The sequence below is a fragment of the Serinus canaria genome, chromosome 1 (genome assembly GCF_022539315.1).
Source record: "Serinus canaria isolate serCan28SL12 chromosome 1, serCan2020, whole genome shotgun sequence".
Lineage (NCBI taxonomy): Eukaryota > Metazoa > Chordata > Aves > Passeriformes > Fringillidae > Serinus > Serinus canaria.
This window is the reverse complement of record NC_066313.1, coordinates 53,258,036-53,272,161: the sequence shown is the minus strand read 5'-3', so window position 1 is coordinate 53,272,161 and position 14,126 is coordinate 53,258,036. Positions and strand designations below refer to the sequence as shown.

Genomic DNA, 14,126 nt, shown 5'->3' with positions numbered 1-14,126 from the left:
CATTTTAACGTTGTTTCAGCACTATAAATCTTTATCCCAGTCTATTTCAGGCTATTTTCACAACCTTAGCACCATGCTCCATGGTATAGGGCAAAGCTGGTGACTTAGTAGTGCAAGGAACTGTATGGTGGTGTTGTGTCCAAAGATGCAGACAACTCATGACAGTTACATGAAATGTAGAAGTTTTACACAGATGACTCCCTAAAAGGTACCTAAATGGTTCCCATCCTCCAGAACCCACATCCAAATTATCTGCAACGTAATTTCATTCAAGTCAATAGAGACAGTGTTGAAGTCAATGGAGGGTACAACAGAGATTAATTTGTCCCTTAAAGCTTTAATAACAGGAAATTACCATCTGGCTCTACATGCCTGCTTTATTAAATTTTTATAAGACACAGAGTGACAGTTTTTATAGAAAGACAGATTATTATTGCACACCATCCAAGCATCTGTCCTCAGAACTGGGCTTTATTCAGCAGGAGGAACATATGTATTGCTTGTTTCACTTGCTGATGTCTTTCTTCTTTCATAAATGTAGATGGCTTGTGTTAATGTAGTTGATGTCAGTAAAGTCTCAGTTCCCATAATCTTCATTCCAAGCAAGTGATGCAAGGCCTAAAGCAAAAATTTCTATTTAAAAATATATAAATAATATTTAAAAGTATTCCATCAAGGATCACATGTCCAGATCAATGGACCTAACTTATTGTCTTTCTGTACTTTTGCCTTTTCCATTTTGTGGAAATGTAATTGATTTGCTAAATCATGACATGTGAAGGAGGCATATTTCCTCACAGGGGTTTAGCTATAGGGGTTCAGCTATAGGGGTTCATCCCTGTATTAAGAGGAATTGCATAGCCAGATCCTTACAAAAAACAAAAAAAACCTCAAAAAAACAAACAAACAAAAACACACAAAACCCAAAACAAAACAAAAACCCACAAAAAAAAAAAAAAAAAAAAAAAAAAAAAAAAACAACGGAAAAAACCCAACCTCACAAAACCCAGGAAATTTACCCTTACCCAGAAAATGTGAATTTTCACTAGCAACCTATAAGGTGAAAGCAATAGTTTTAAGGTCAAGAACAATAGCTACACCAAATAAATTCACACTAGTGATGTTCTGTCCCCCTCCAAGAGCAATTAAGGTGTATGCAAAGAGCTTAAAGTAGAGATTTCCTTATGTTAAGCCAGAGTTCACAGTCTCAAAGGAGCCCCTTTTCAATGGACTCATATCAGTAGGCACAAAATTGCAGGTGGTTTCATTGCTGCTGAAGAGGAGACCATATTGCCATGTTTGGGATGTCACCTTCTTCCTGACCCTCTTTAAAACTGTGTAAAGCTTTACTCTTTCCCACCTATTGTGAATACATCTTGGGCTTCATTCGGGATAAATTTACATGTGTGAGGCTAAAAGCAGAAGTTTAAGACGTTTTAAACTTCTTTAAGTGAAATTACAGAGGCTATTTCTTACAGTGAATCCAGGTGTTTTTTCAAGGAAACTAGGGCAGAGCTGGTTTCTTCTGTGTCTTTGTATACAAACCACATTTGAGGGTATGATTCAGTGGGCAGGAAACTGAGCCACCGAAATAAAAACCCCAGAAAACACAAACTTTATTAGAAAGGCTAACAATTGCTATTCTCCTTTTAATGGTCTAACTTTGTAACATGATTATGAAGGGATTTACCAGAATTACTTCCATGCATACAGGAAGCAGCCCATTCCCCATTTCACCATCTGCAGTGTCATGCTGGGTTTTTAATAGAATTCTGTGGGCATGATATAATTGCAAATCTAGTAAGGAGTTTGTATTTGCAATATTTGTCATAATGCAATGTGTAAAGTTTTACTAGAGTCTATTCAGAAACCTCTGAGTTACAAGCAGCCAGAAGCCAGAAAAGTGCTAATTAAGGTATACAACAAAATATTAATCAAGAGATCTGGGGGAGGAGAAGGGAAAGAAACCACTTCAATTAGTCACACCATTATGTGGCATCCAGCATAGCCCTGAAAGAAAAAGCTAGCTGTACTGATGAAACAGCCAAGGAAAATAGCTAGGAGACCTCTCTGGCAAGGAGTATGAGTGTAGGGACCACAAGTGGATTCTGTAGATCCACATGACCTGCTAACAAAGACCATTTGCAGAAGAAAGCACTCAGCACTGAGAGCATTGTGCATGAGCTGTTCCAAGAGCACTTCCCCACAATTGCTTTCCCAAGCCTCATGTTTGAATAATAATCACAACAGGGAAGTTAAACATGCCGTACTACAGAAAACAATGGTTAATTGCTCTGTAAGCCTCCTTTCACCATTGCATAAATCAGCATGCTTCCCTCTGTGGGTCCCACCACCCCACTAAAAGGCAGCAGTGGAAATGTCCCCATCTGTGCTGTGTACTTGGGCTCCATTGTCTCAGCCCTTCTGCCCATATTGCTTGTATGAGACTCAAAGAAATGCATTGTTGATTGTTATCTTCATCCCCCTTCAAGTGTGTCAATGGGAGTCACCCCCTCCAGTAGTGTGAATTCCCAGAATTCCTCTTGTGACCCCATGTGGACCTCCTGGGCCATGCTATTTGCAACCAACATTTTTCATTTGTCACTGTCTGATGCAATGAATTTTTCCCATAGCAGCCCCCAGAGGAATGGGCTGATTGTCAGGACAAGAGGGGTCAGATGGTGTTTTGCTGAAGTGTTTTCTGTCAATCACATTACCAGCATTTTGGGCTTGGGTGTTTTGGGTTGGGTTGGGGCTTTTTATTTTTATCTTTCTTCCCCTGGAAATTCTAATTCATATGCATTTTATTAAAAAATCTGCTTTGTCAAAGAGTCGAATTCCTCCATTCTTTTTTTGGGAATTCTATAAAGTTACTGCTTTCTGTTCCCCTGTTTGAGAGTAGAACCAATGCCTCCCACCAGAACATCAACATTTGCCCATGTGAGAGACTGGTCTATTAATGATCTATGACTCAGAACATTTGCCCATTTGTGGAAGGGGCAGGGTGCTTTGCTGAAGCCATGTTTGCACCCCTGCAGGAGGTGAAAGGGAAAGAGGTGAGTTTTTGGGTGTGTGATGGCAAACCTCTGGTCTGCACAAGCCAGAGGGGGTGAACAATCACCACCAGAGGCTACAAGCCGGGCTTTGAGGCTGATAAGAGGCAGATCCCCAGAGGTGGGATGGTGCTTTCATCATGCCAATTGCTCTCCCTGACAGAAGTCACTCAGCTGTAAAGCTCCCCCCACACCTCCACCTGGGAAAGGTCCTGAGGGTTTTCATCCCTCCTGATGGGGCATTCCTGGCTCAACTGCGCTGATGTGAGAGGCAGCTGTCATGTCTTAGGAGGTGTCACAATCCATCAAACCCCAAAGTGCCCCCAGACTCATTTCTGAGGCTTCCCACCAGGCTTGCTGAGGCTCGCCCCCAGGGCAGGTGCCTGGGCATTCCCACTGAGCCTGAGTGTATTTGACCAAGGGATATCAAAGATGCAACAGTGTCTCATGCCAAGATCTGGGGTGGTGCATATGTACCTTTCTACTCTTACTCTTTCTTTCTCTTTCTTTTCTTTATGGTCTTTCTTAAGTGATATTTTTATGCTGTCATATCACTGTAGATAACAGTAAGGAAAATGGCTGCATGCCTGCTTTCCATTGCAACCAAATAGTTCTAAAATAAACCCTTCATGTGTATATTTACAAACACTGATCATCCAGTCTCCTTCCACTCTAATCCACCCCAAGGGATCTATTAACATGAACCTGGGTTACCCTCACCTTCTGGAGTGGGTTGTAACAGCCCACAGTATTTCAATTGTACCATCAACTTCCTGGGACATTGCTTGCTAACTGGCAGCCAGTTTTAATGACAGCCACTGCAATTTTTTATGCACCAAAATCCTGTATGGCCACTTATCAAAATACACAAAGCCAATATGAGGTCTTGTGAAATTCCCTCCGAAACATTAAAGGTGGTCATTCTGTTTTATTGGAACAGAGCAGGGAGAAGGCTGCAAGACAAATCAGTTTGGATTTTTATTTTTTTCTTTTGGGGGGGGGGGGGTGGGTTGCATAATATGCATTGAACAGACCATTGAATCAGGGCCTCTGTCACCTCTACTTTTCAAAACCTCTTTCCATCAGAAAACATTTTCAGTGTTTCAGATATAGCACTAGAGAATGAAATTCCTATTCCAGCTTTATAGTCTTTTTCTTCCTACAACAATTTCATACTGTGCTAAAGGAGAGAAATCTGCTGAGAAGTTTTCTTGGCTTTTTGCATTATGGAAAGATCGTGTCTGGAGAAGTGAACCCACGTAGAATCACAGAATCATCATCTGCATCAGCTGAAGTGTGTGGGTTTGTAATGACTTCATAGCACACTGTGCCCACAGTTCAAACTAGAAGCTACAGCATTTGCCTTGGGTAAATGCACAAGTCAACAAGGCATTAACTCTCCTGTGAGGATTACATGACCTCTGCATCACTGTCAAAATCCCATTTTGCTTCTAATTTATGCCTTCTGAAAGTTTTTTCATCAACATAGTGATCTTGACATTAATTATTTGAAAGCTATAAACTACATTAAAAATTGCAGGACTAGCATAAAGGAAAAATATCCCTAGAAATAATTTGAAACCCTAATAAATACATGAAATATCAGGAAGGCTCAGTAATTCTATAACAACAGAATTACACAACTCAGCAGGACCATGATGACATCACTCCATCTCTAGTTAAATTTCAGATTCAGAGTTTGACAGCAGCAGAATGACATGTCTGCATTGCTAGAGGAGCTGTTTCATACTTGTGTTGCTTGAAAAATGGATCCGGTGTTCTCAGATCTTTAGGACAGGAAGAAATTACTCTTTCCCTGATGTCCTAAATAAAAATAGGTCCTTAAGGATGAATCTAATTCTGCAATGTGAGCCTTGTTCAGTAGAAGGTTCATTTTGAGGTCTTCCAGGCTACATTAATGAACAAATACTTGTCAGTGTGAGTTAGTCTTACCAAGGCAGACAATCAATTTAGGAACAAATACTGGCCTTGTCCTTTATTTTCAGGGGTGCAAGAAGGAAGATCTGAGCCTGATCTGAGCCAAAACATTTCTAAATGCAGTTTGGAGGTGTCCCACATAAGAGAGAAGAAAGGCAGTATCTGTGTAGTTCCTCAGAGCCACACCATTGTTCTGCCACCACTGACAAAATTGAAAAAAAACTGGAGAGAATACTGAGCTTCACTAATGCTGAGCTTTGGGCTTAGCATGAGATTATCAGACCCATGCATACTTCAGAAAAAAACTGCTTTTCCTCCCACCTCTTCACTTTTAATGTGGTTTTTTAATATGTCACAATTTTGCCTTTCCATAAAACCCAAGCCTCTCTTATTTGTCCCTCTCTTTAGTCACCCCAAATATTAGGTGTATATGCATTTATTGCATTTATAAGGAATTAAAGCACTTTCTCTTGCTCATATCCTCTTAAGCCTGATGCCTGTAATCTGCTCTTTTCCAGACCTTTAGCTAATGATCTTTATTGGCTTTTACCCTTGAACAAGTTCTCTATAGGCCTTGTCTTTAGAAGAGTTTTTTCCAGATTTGAGATATAGGCTCTCATTCAGTCCATATTGTTCAGAAATATCTTTTGATGTGTGCTCATCCCTCTGGAGGCTGTGGCATGTCAGAGGGTAGACCTGAGGCTGAGCTAGAGCTGTGACATATTCCTTCATGCAGTTGCCTGCTATAGGAACTCAGATAGTTCCCTTCCCTCTGTTAAACCATGGCACAAGGATGGTGCAAGTCAGCTTCTTTCTATTTCTTTAAAGCTTTAGTTCCAGTTCTGTCCCTGTGAAAGCTTCTATTAACATCAGATGATCTGGGAACAAGTCTCACCCACAAACTGCATATCCTGAGCACAGACTCTTGTAATAAAGGCACTGTTGGAGGTTGGTAAGTGCTCTTCACTGTTATTCAGAGCTAAACCTCACAGAACCTTTCCTCACTTTATTACACAATAGCTCCACACTTCATGACTAAGGATGCAAACCAAGTCTGAACTGTGTAGAATTTCATCTCGCCCACCTTTACTGCTGTAATGTCAATCAGCAGATGTTTCAAAGGTGCAATTGCAGTCAGTGTCACTGTCCCCACATAAACATGAAAAATTGATCAATTTTTCTTTTAACTTTATTGTCTTAGCACTAGGTCTCACTGATTTGTCAAACACGAAGCAGTGCATTTCTGCCACTGCAGTTGTCCCAGTATAATATGAAAAAAAATTCTGCTTTGTTTTGTTTGGGATTTTTTGTTGCTTGCTGATTTGGTTGCACTAGATAAAATTTCAAAAAAAAAAAGTTCCTCTAATTATGGGAAAGGCATTGCATGAAAAATATATGATTGTCATCAGGTTTTGTCCAATATCTTGAAATAGTCATGAAGTGTGAAGCTCTATGCCATGTCATTTGGTTATTCTAGGACACTTACACAAGCTGGAATTATTAGTAACTGTTGAGAAATAACTGGATCATCAGGTCAACCCAAATTTATTAAAAAATCTTGAACAATGAATAAGGGAAGAAGGGTATGGAGAAGAAACAGGCAGGATTATCCCAACATGAAGGACTTCTGGTGCAACTCAAGATGAGTGTGAGCGCACTGGGAGATTAGAAATCCATGTTATTATGGATTATGTTATCCATAATTAGACCATTATGGATAACAATACTAAGGGAAAACCCTCAGCAGCAGCTGCCTGAGGTTATGCTGGTGACCAGAACTATTCCTGATGGCCACTACCTGCTGAAAGTGCAAGGTGGAAGACATCACTCTGTTTTCCAAGATGTTCTAGTAAAAGAAGCACTCAGGGAGAAGGCAAAAGCTGCCACAGTTTGGCAGATTGCCACTTGACTGTGTTTATTTCTATAAAAGAATTAATCACACTTTGGTATTTTGGTTCTTTATACCAAATTAATTTCAGACTCTCTGTATGGGTGGAAAAGGGTAATGAAGCATCATTTCTTTCTTTTCTGTAAGTAGCAGAAATTAAGGGGTTGCATGAGAAAAGACAGAAATAGAGAATAGTTTTTTTAAAATATGGTGCAGGGCATGAAGCACATTTATTTTTATAGTCTGAAAGGACTGATTTGGGCTAAACAAAATTAAAGAAACATGACCACTTGCATTTCCTAGGAAAAGAGTTGCAAAGTGCTGTGCAACATCTTTATAATTTCTGAGCAGTTATCAGCAGTACAATAAACCCAATATCAGTTTAATCCTCATTGCTTTTTCAGTGATCTGAATGAAAACAATTTGGATTTTGGTCACTTCTGCAGATAAAGACAGCTTGGAAGAAAAATTTAAAAAGACATTTTCATAAAACTGGGCTAAAGAATCACAATATATTTTTCTTTCCAAAAACAAGTGATTGGAAGGTATCTTTAAGATCTTAAAAACTGAAGAGTAGTAGCAATTAGTAGGGTAGCACAGATGTAGCTGAAACTGGGTTGTGGATTTTCTTGAAGCTTTTTCAGTCTTGATACAGTTTTACATTCAGTACAGATGGACTTTCCAGCAGGATTATCTTTCAAAGCATCTGCAGCACTTAAAAAATTTTTCTCTGTGTACACACAAATCATTGACTAAAACACCCTGGGAAAATACAGCTCCCTGGATCCTGGCAGATAGCTGACCAGAAGGAAACTTCTCTAAAGGTGATTCACCTGCAAAGAAAAATATATTTCTACAAATAAAAGAACTAAAGTGGTTTATTCTAACAAAGTCTGTATTTCCCCAATTTTCATATTAATCCAGGTTTATTTATGAGGGAGTAGGGTCCACAAGATGCTCTAAGACGTATATATGCATTGTTCTGAAGATGTACCCTATAATCTGCCATTGAAAAATCCAGCCTGGGCTGCAGTGCCCCTTGGGTTGTACCTCAGAGGCATCATAACTCCACGCCAAAAAAGACAGCATTAATTGCACATCTGTGTCACTGTGTTTTGGAACGAGAAGGTGACATGTCTTTGAATCAGTTAGATTAAATGCTTTCAGATGCAAAGCATCATTTAAAAGGGAAACACATTCCCACAAATTATTCCAAAGGCCAAACCTTGCATGAAATTGAAAAAAGAGCTATCAGTTTAGGAGATAACAATGACTGCAATTATATAGATGAGGGTTTATGTATAACCAGTATTTATGTGACTGAATAACAGCGATCTATTTATACATGTTGTGCATAAGTATGACATACACAGACTTTTAGAGGACAGTTTTCTTATGAACATATTTCTCAACATTTTTTCTCTGTTCTTCTGAAGCATCTGGTAGTGGATTTTGCAAAAGTCCTTGTCAGAACCAGCCAGCTTTTAATTTGAGTTTGGATATCAGACCCCATTTTCTAGCTCCAACACAAGACTGTGTAGAACTGTATAATGAAAGTCTGGAAGAAGAAATATACCTAATATGAAGAGAAATCTATCCAGTGATTTTTTTTGGAAAATGGTAGAAGTAAAACGAACTAGAAAATTCTGAAAAAAATCTGTGTTGCCATTAGAGTCAGTATTCTGCACTGCTCAACAAAAATTCCCTTTGCTGTATCAGGAAGACCCTTCAGGCTACAAGGACAGGTAAATGGACCAGCAGAGCAAGACCAGCTCCTTTAAACTCTTTATCAGTGATGTTTAAGTGGAACATTATTGTTGCTGGGAAATAAGCATCATTGCAAACTAAGCTGGTACCCTCCAGGATCAAAATGGAAAGTTTGTTGCAAAACTGTGCCTGCTGGTACTGGCACCAGCCACTGCTAATGATCCCAGCTGCAGCATAACTGGCTGGCTCACTGTTCAAGCTTCTGTGGAAGAGGAATTTGGGAGAAGTTTCCTGATTGGCAGCTCTCTGAGGCTGATGCTGTGGTTTACCAGCATGGAAATATTCCCCATAAGACATGGACTCAGCTTTAAGCTGCAAGGGAATTTGGGACATATGGGTTTTGCATTGTTGATTCTTTCTATTATACAAAAATTTTCCTACGTGTCAGTACCTTTTCAATTAATCACAACAATACTTCTGAGCAGAGCTAAATTAAATACAGCATAAATTTTAACACATGTAATCTTTTTAGACATTAGCAAGATAATTTTCCCATCGTTGCTTAGTGTGTTTATAAGGGCAACAGCCATTCCAGAAAAAAAAAAATCAAAAGTTCCACTCAAATGGATCATTTATTCTCTTTATTGTTTAAAACTTTAGTTCTGCAAAGCTTAATTATAAGAGAATGTCTATAATGGTGAGTTTTTTCCTCCAAAGTCTAGGCCTACAAGGCCCTTGCAACCTCAGGGTGCACAGAGATCACAGATGCTGGTACTCCAGCATGCCTGGAGCCCGTGACTTTGGTGAGGCATGCTGAGTTTCTTGCTGGGCTGAAGGAGATTTAACAATACTGTCTTTAACCTAAACACAAGTAAAGAGGATCAATATCCTGCTGTGCATGGGAAATAATTTGTAGTCCATATATTTGCCCTGTCCTCACTCTAACGTGGGGCATTGCCTTTGCTTCAGTGATGTGCAGTGCTGCTCTTGGATTGCCATCAAAAACTGCTTGCTAGTTTTCAGAGCAATCTGAAACTTGTACTCAGTCACACAAACGTGTTACTGCAGGTTAGCAAACTGTGCTGGATTACTTGTCTGTTCACAGGCACCACAAATAGTGATTGCTCAACCCCCCTCTGCTTTGGGATTTATCCTGCAGTCTGGTCTTAGGATAGTCCCCTAGCTGCTGGGATAAGCGCTTCATCTACTCAGCATTTACATCAAAAGCTGGTAGAAATAGCGACAATTCTGTTAAATTACTTTAAAATATGAACCAATCCATGGCTGAATTTCCTCCTTATTCCTGGAATGAGCTGCCACTTTGCAGGAACACAAGGGATTATTCTATGGCAGATGTAGGATCAGCCTCATCCCTCCCTGGTAAGCAGGACACCTAAGCCAAGAAGCCAGGAGTTCTCAGTCCTACCAGACATCTCTACAAGGTGATTTGAATTCTTACTGGTGATTCTTACCTCTCTCTCTGCTGTGACAATGATGCAACCTGAACAAGCCTGTGGTCCCAGGCTGGCACCCGAGCTGCAGGTGGGTGCAGTGAAGCAGAGTTTCACCTGACCAGATTTTTTTAGCTGTCTAAGCAGTTGTGAATCATCAGTGGTACCCAGGAGCCCTGCAGAATTCCTGCTGCACACACACAAAAGGTGAGAGCTGCTGACATAAAGAACGAGTAACACTTGAGACTAGAGAAGGCCATTTTAAAAAGGTGACATAGCAGTGCTTGTAAACTTTTGAAGACTTCAAGTGCCTGAGAGGATGTGTAAAGTATTTTATAAGCTAAGGCATAGGTCACAGGTGCCTGTGAAGGAGAGCTTTTCCAGAATCTCCACAAGGACTGACTACTGAATATCATGACTACTGGGTACAAAATGGAAGTTAGAAGGATCTAGGTTAAGCGTTTTGCTTCTGTATTTGCAAGGTGATTTTAAGGACCATTTAGTATACTAACACTGTCATACTGGTGATTAGATAAAGAAGGTCCTTGCCCTTGGGCACTACTCTTTTGGCCTTGTACCCAAGCTCAGTCTGTAATTCTCCTTTGCAGGTGAAACAAACCTTGATATTCTTTTCCTAAAATCTAATGCTGGGGCAAGATTTTTCCTAAATGGGCTGGCCTGTGTTTTTAAAACTTTAAAAGTATGTGAATGTTACTACTACTAAAACTGTTTTCTTTCTGTTAAATTACATTGTGTGTGCTTTCTTAGATGCAGTATTTGCTTTTTTCACTATTTTATTTGCCTATGGTTTTCAAGAGTTAAGGCGTTTAGCAAAGTTCTTTTAGATTTAGGGGGTTTGAGTATTTTGAAAATTTGGAGAACTGATTTATTGTACTCTTTTTTCCTCACAGTTGTCAATACAGTAAACATTGGTACATCAGCTGCTTTCAAAGAAACAAGTAGCATGGAGAAATTTCAGCCCACTAAAGTTTCATTACAGACCCCAAAAAAGATTAAGCAGAAATGCAGTGCTTTCATATTAGGATGAGAGGGAAAAAGTGGTGCTATTTGAGTAAAAGATTTTTGGAAAATGTCTCACAGCAGCTTAAGAAACGTCACACCAAAGAGCTTTGCATAGAGCTTTGAGGATATGCCACAGTCTGTCCAGGAAAAGGGGTAACATGGGGAGGAGTGACTCAAAAGAGCAGAGCACACTTCCCTTTGGAGAATTATTAATCACATCCTTGAGTCAGGGGAAGAATACCAAACACCATTACAAATATATGCAAAGATACAAGTCTGGGGACCGCTCCTTTTCAAATCTGTGCATGGAGCACCTTCTGCCAAGGGTCTGCTGACCTCTGTGAACCTTGACAGCCTTGAGCTACTGTTGATATTAAAGGTAGCAACTGATTGCCAGAAAAATATTTATAATTAAATGCACTTTTATATTTTTCATTTTTCACGGGTGCAGTCCACAGCAGGTCACACAACATGGATTTGATGGATTTGCACTACATAATTTTTGCACAACTGGAAACTGAAGAGGTTTCTGAATTAAAAGATCCTTCTGCACTTGCAGATTTTCCAAAAGCTCCCTCTTTCCCTCTTTCAGTGAAACCTGAACAAGGTGATTTTCCTTTGGGGTTTCTTGAAAACAAATATTGCAAGTCAACTGCCTTGGAAGAGGTTCTGGAAGCTGGAAGGAGATGAGGACAATGCCTTTGTCAGCTCTTTCAATTTGATCTAGACCTTATTTTCCTGAAAGACCTAATGCAGTTCCATGTTCACAGCTGGCTGTTCCAACAAATTCCTTATCCTTGCACGAACTGTGTGGGATTCCACAGTCTTAAAGAATAATGAGACTTTCCTTCTGCTTTTCACAGGTTCAGTCATTCTTCACAGGCGAGCCTCACTCTGAAGGTCTCAAGCCACACACTGCTAGCTGATTGCTCTGAATCTTTAAATGGCTAATCCCATTTCCTGTGGCAATCCAGAAAATCTAGACACTCATGCTCGGGAGCTGATGGTGTACCAGAAGGACACTGGAAGATTTGAGCAATTTGGATCTCTCCCTAATGATTCAGTTGGTGTCAAGAGGTTCTGAGAATATCAGCAATGGAATGAGAAAGTGGAAGATGAGCTGGCAAATCTGGTGGCATAAAAATAGCTGTCTTGTACAAGTTCTGGGAAGTCTGGAAGAAAAAATGCCCAGTGCTATTATTCTAAGGCATGGACCTGTCAACTTAGAGATTTCAAGATGTTCCTCTCCAGATATCAATAAGGTCCCTCTGAGTCAGGTATGAAGAATAAAGAGCTGGTGAAAAACTCTGAACAAGTCCATTTTACAAGTTCTTTTACAAATGACAGTACTTGAACTCTTCACATTATGTTAAACTTTTATTTCTTTTGAGACACTTCTATTTCTGAAGGCAATAAACAAGATTTCTAACTGTATCTTTGAATTTGTGCAGTGGTACAAGACCTTCCCTTCCACCAAAACATTTTTTTGCCCTGAAGATACACACAATTGTTGTAGTAATGTAAAAGAAAGCAGACAAATTGCACTCATAAAAAAGACAAAGTATTTCAGTTTTACTGAGTTGTAGTTTTGCTGGGCTTGTTCTGTGCCTTTGCCTGGGAATATTCTGACAAAATCCTCATTATTTGGCTACATCTGATGAAGAAGAAAGGGGATTGCAAGGGAGAAAAAAGGAGCTAAGGGGCATAAGGATTCAGAAATATTATTTCAACAAAATCTTAAATCTGTTTTGTTCCATTGTTTCTGAGAAGAAAAACCCACTGCTGTCTCAGAAAGAATGTCTTACACAGTTTGTATAACCAATCTGGCAGCAGATGAGGGAGAAAAATGAATCTGTATTTCTTGCTGGCTGGGCATGTTCCCTGCCTGCTGGGTTACAGAGATGGCTTAAACAATCCTTCTCTCCTAGCAATATGGGAAACAGAGAGGGTTTTTTCTTTGGCTTCTTTTTGTACAGTACAGTGCAGAACAACTAATAAGATGGCCAGGATGTACAAATTTGCTTCCTCCTGAGAAAAACTAATAAAACAGTGGTTCAGCACTCACTTGAAAAGTGGAGCACAGATTCATTTGCTACTTACACAAGCAGTGGAGATGCCATAAACACCAGGCTGTTTAAAATTACCTGTTGTCACACTCTCTACCTTTTCAGAAGACCTGTGAAATATGTTGAGATTTTTTCTCCCATAACACAGGACGGGAGCATCTCTGACATCTTAAACGTGCATGTGGAATGGGAAGTCCAGCTGTGCTCAGAACAGCTGTGCGCATTCATTAACCCAAGACAAGAAAAGTTGTATTTTTGTTGGACTCAAAGACAGATCTTTAAAAACTCTGACACCTAATACTGCTGGCCAACATGAAAATCACTGTTCAGCTGTTTGACTGCTCCTGAAAAAGTCAAAGACTTCTTGTGTGCTTTTATGACCACTTACTTTGATATCAAACAAAGTGTTTCTAGTCCTTTTCATGCTTCGCTAATATACAGCAAAAGGTCTGAATTTGTCTTATTCTCTTGCTCAATATTATCAAGTGTGAATTCTCTTGCCCTTATGCTAAGCTTTTCCTACCATGTATATTAAAATCTATTTTTCTATATGTTTTTATTTGTACTTTCCACAAAGCATAAATATTTACATTTCAGATATGCAGTAGCTGAAAAAATTAAGTGAACGAGCAAATAAATACTTTTCACAGAAACTGCAACTAATCATTAAGATTTCTAAACTTGGAGGCTTTTTTTGGTTTTTTGGGGTTTTTTTCCATAGTTTCCAAAATAGTTGTGTCCATTTCTCATGACTGAAGAATGCAAGCAGATATTGACAATTGGCACATACTAAAACTGTAATATTTTTCCACATGTCTAAATCTAAAAAAATTTCTTTAGTGCAAGATAAGTTCTTGGAGATCCAGAATTCCAAGTACATTACGAATTCCTGAACACCTAGAATTTGAAATTAAGTCTTCAATTAAAATCCTGTCTTCTTTTCTGTCTTTTGAAGAAGAAACATTGTTCCAGTGTCATGACTTTTTCAGAAACCAAGTCA

General features: G+C 39.4%; 1 long non-coding RNA gene across 1 annotated transcript in view; it reads left to right on the top strand.

Annotated features, from left to right (window-relative positions):
- LOC127059163 (uncharacterized) overlaps window positions 1-13,647 on the top strand; it is a 124,278-nt gene extending 110,631 nt beyond the window's left edge. The window contains exon 3 of the long non-coding RNA XR_007776649.1: window positions 11,924-13,647. This is a non-coding gene — a long non-coding RNA (uncharacterized LOC127059163). The remainder of the gene's footprint in view (window positions 1-11,923) is intronic.
- Window positions 13,648-14,126: the final 479 nt, after the last annotated feature.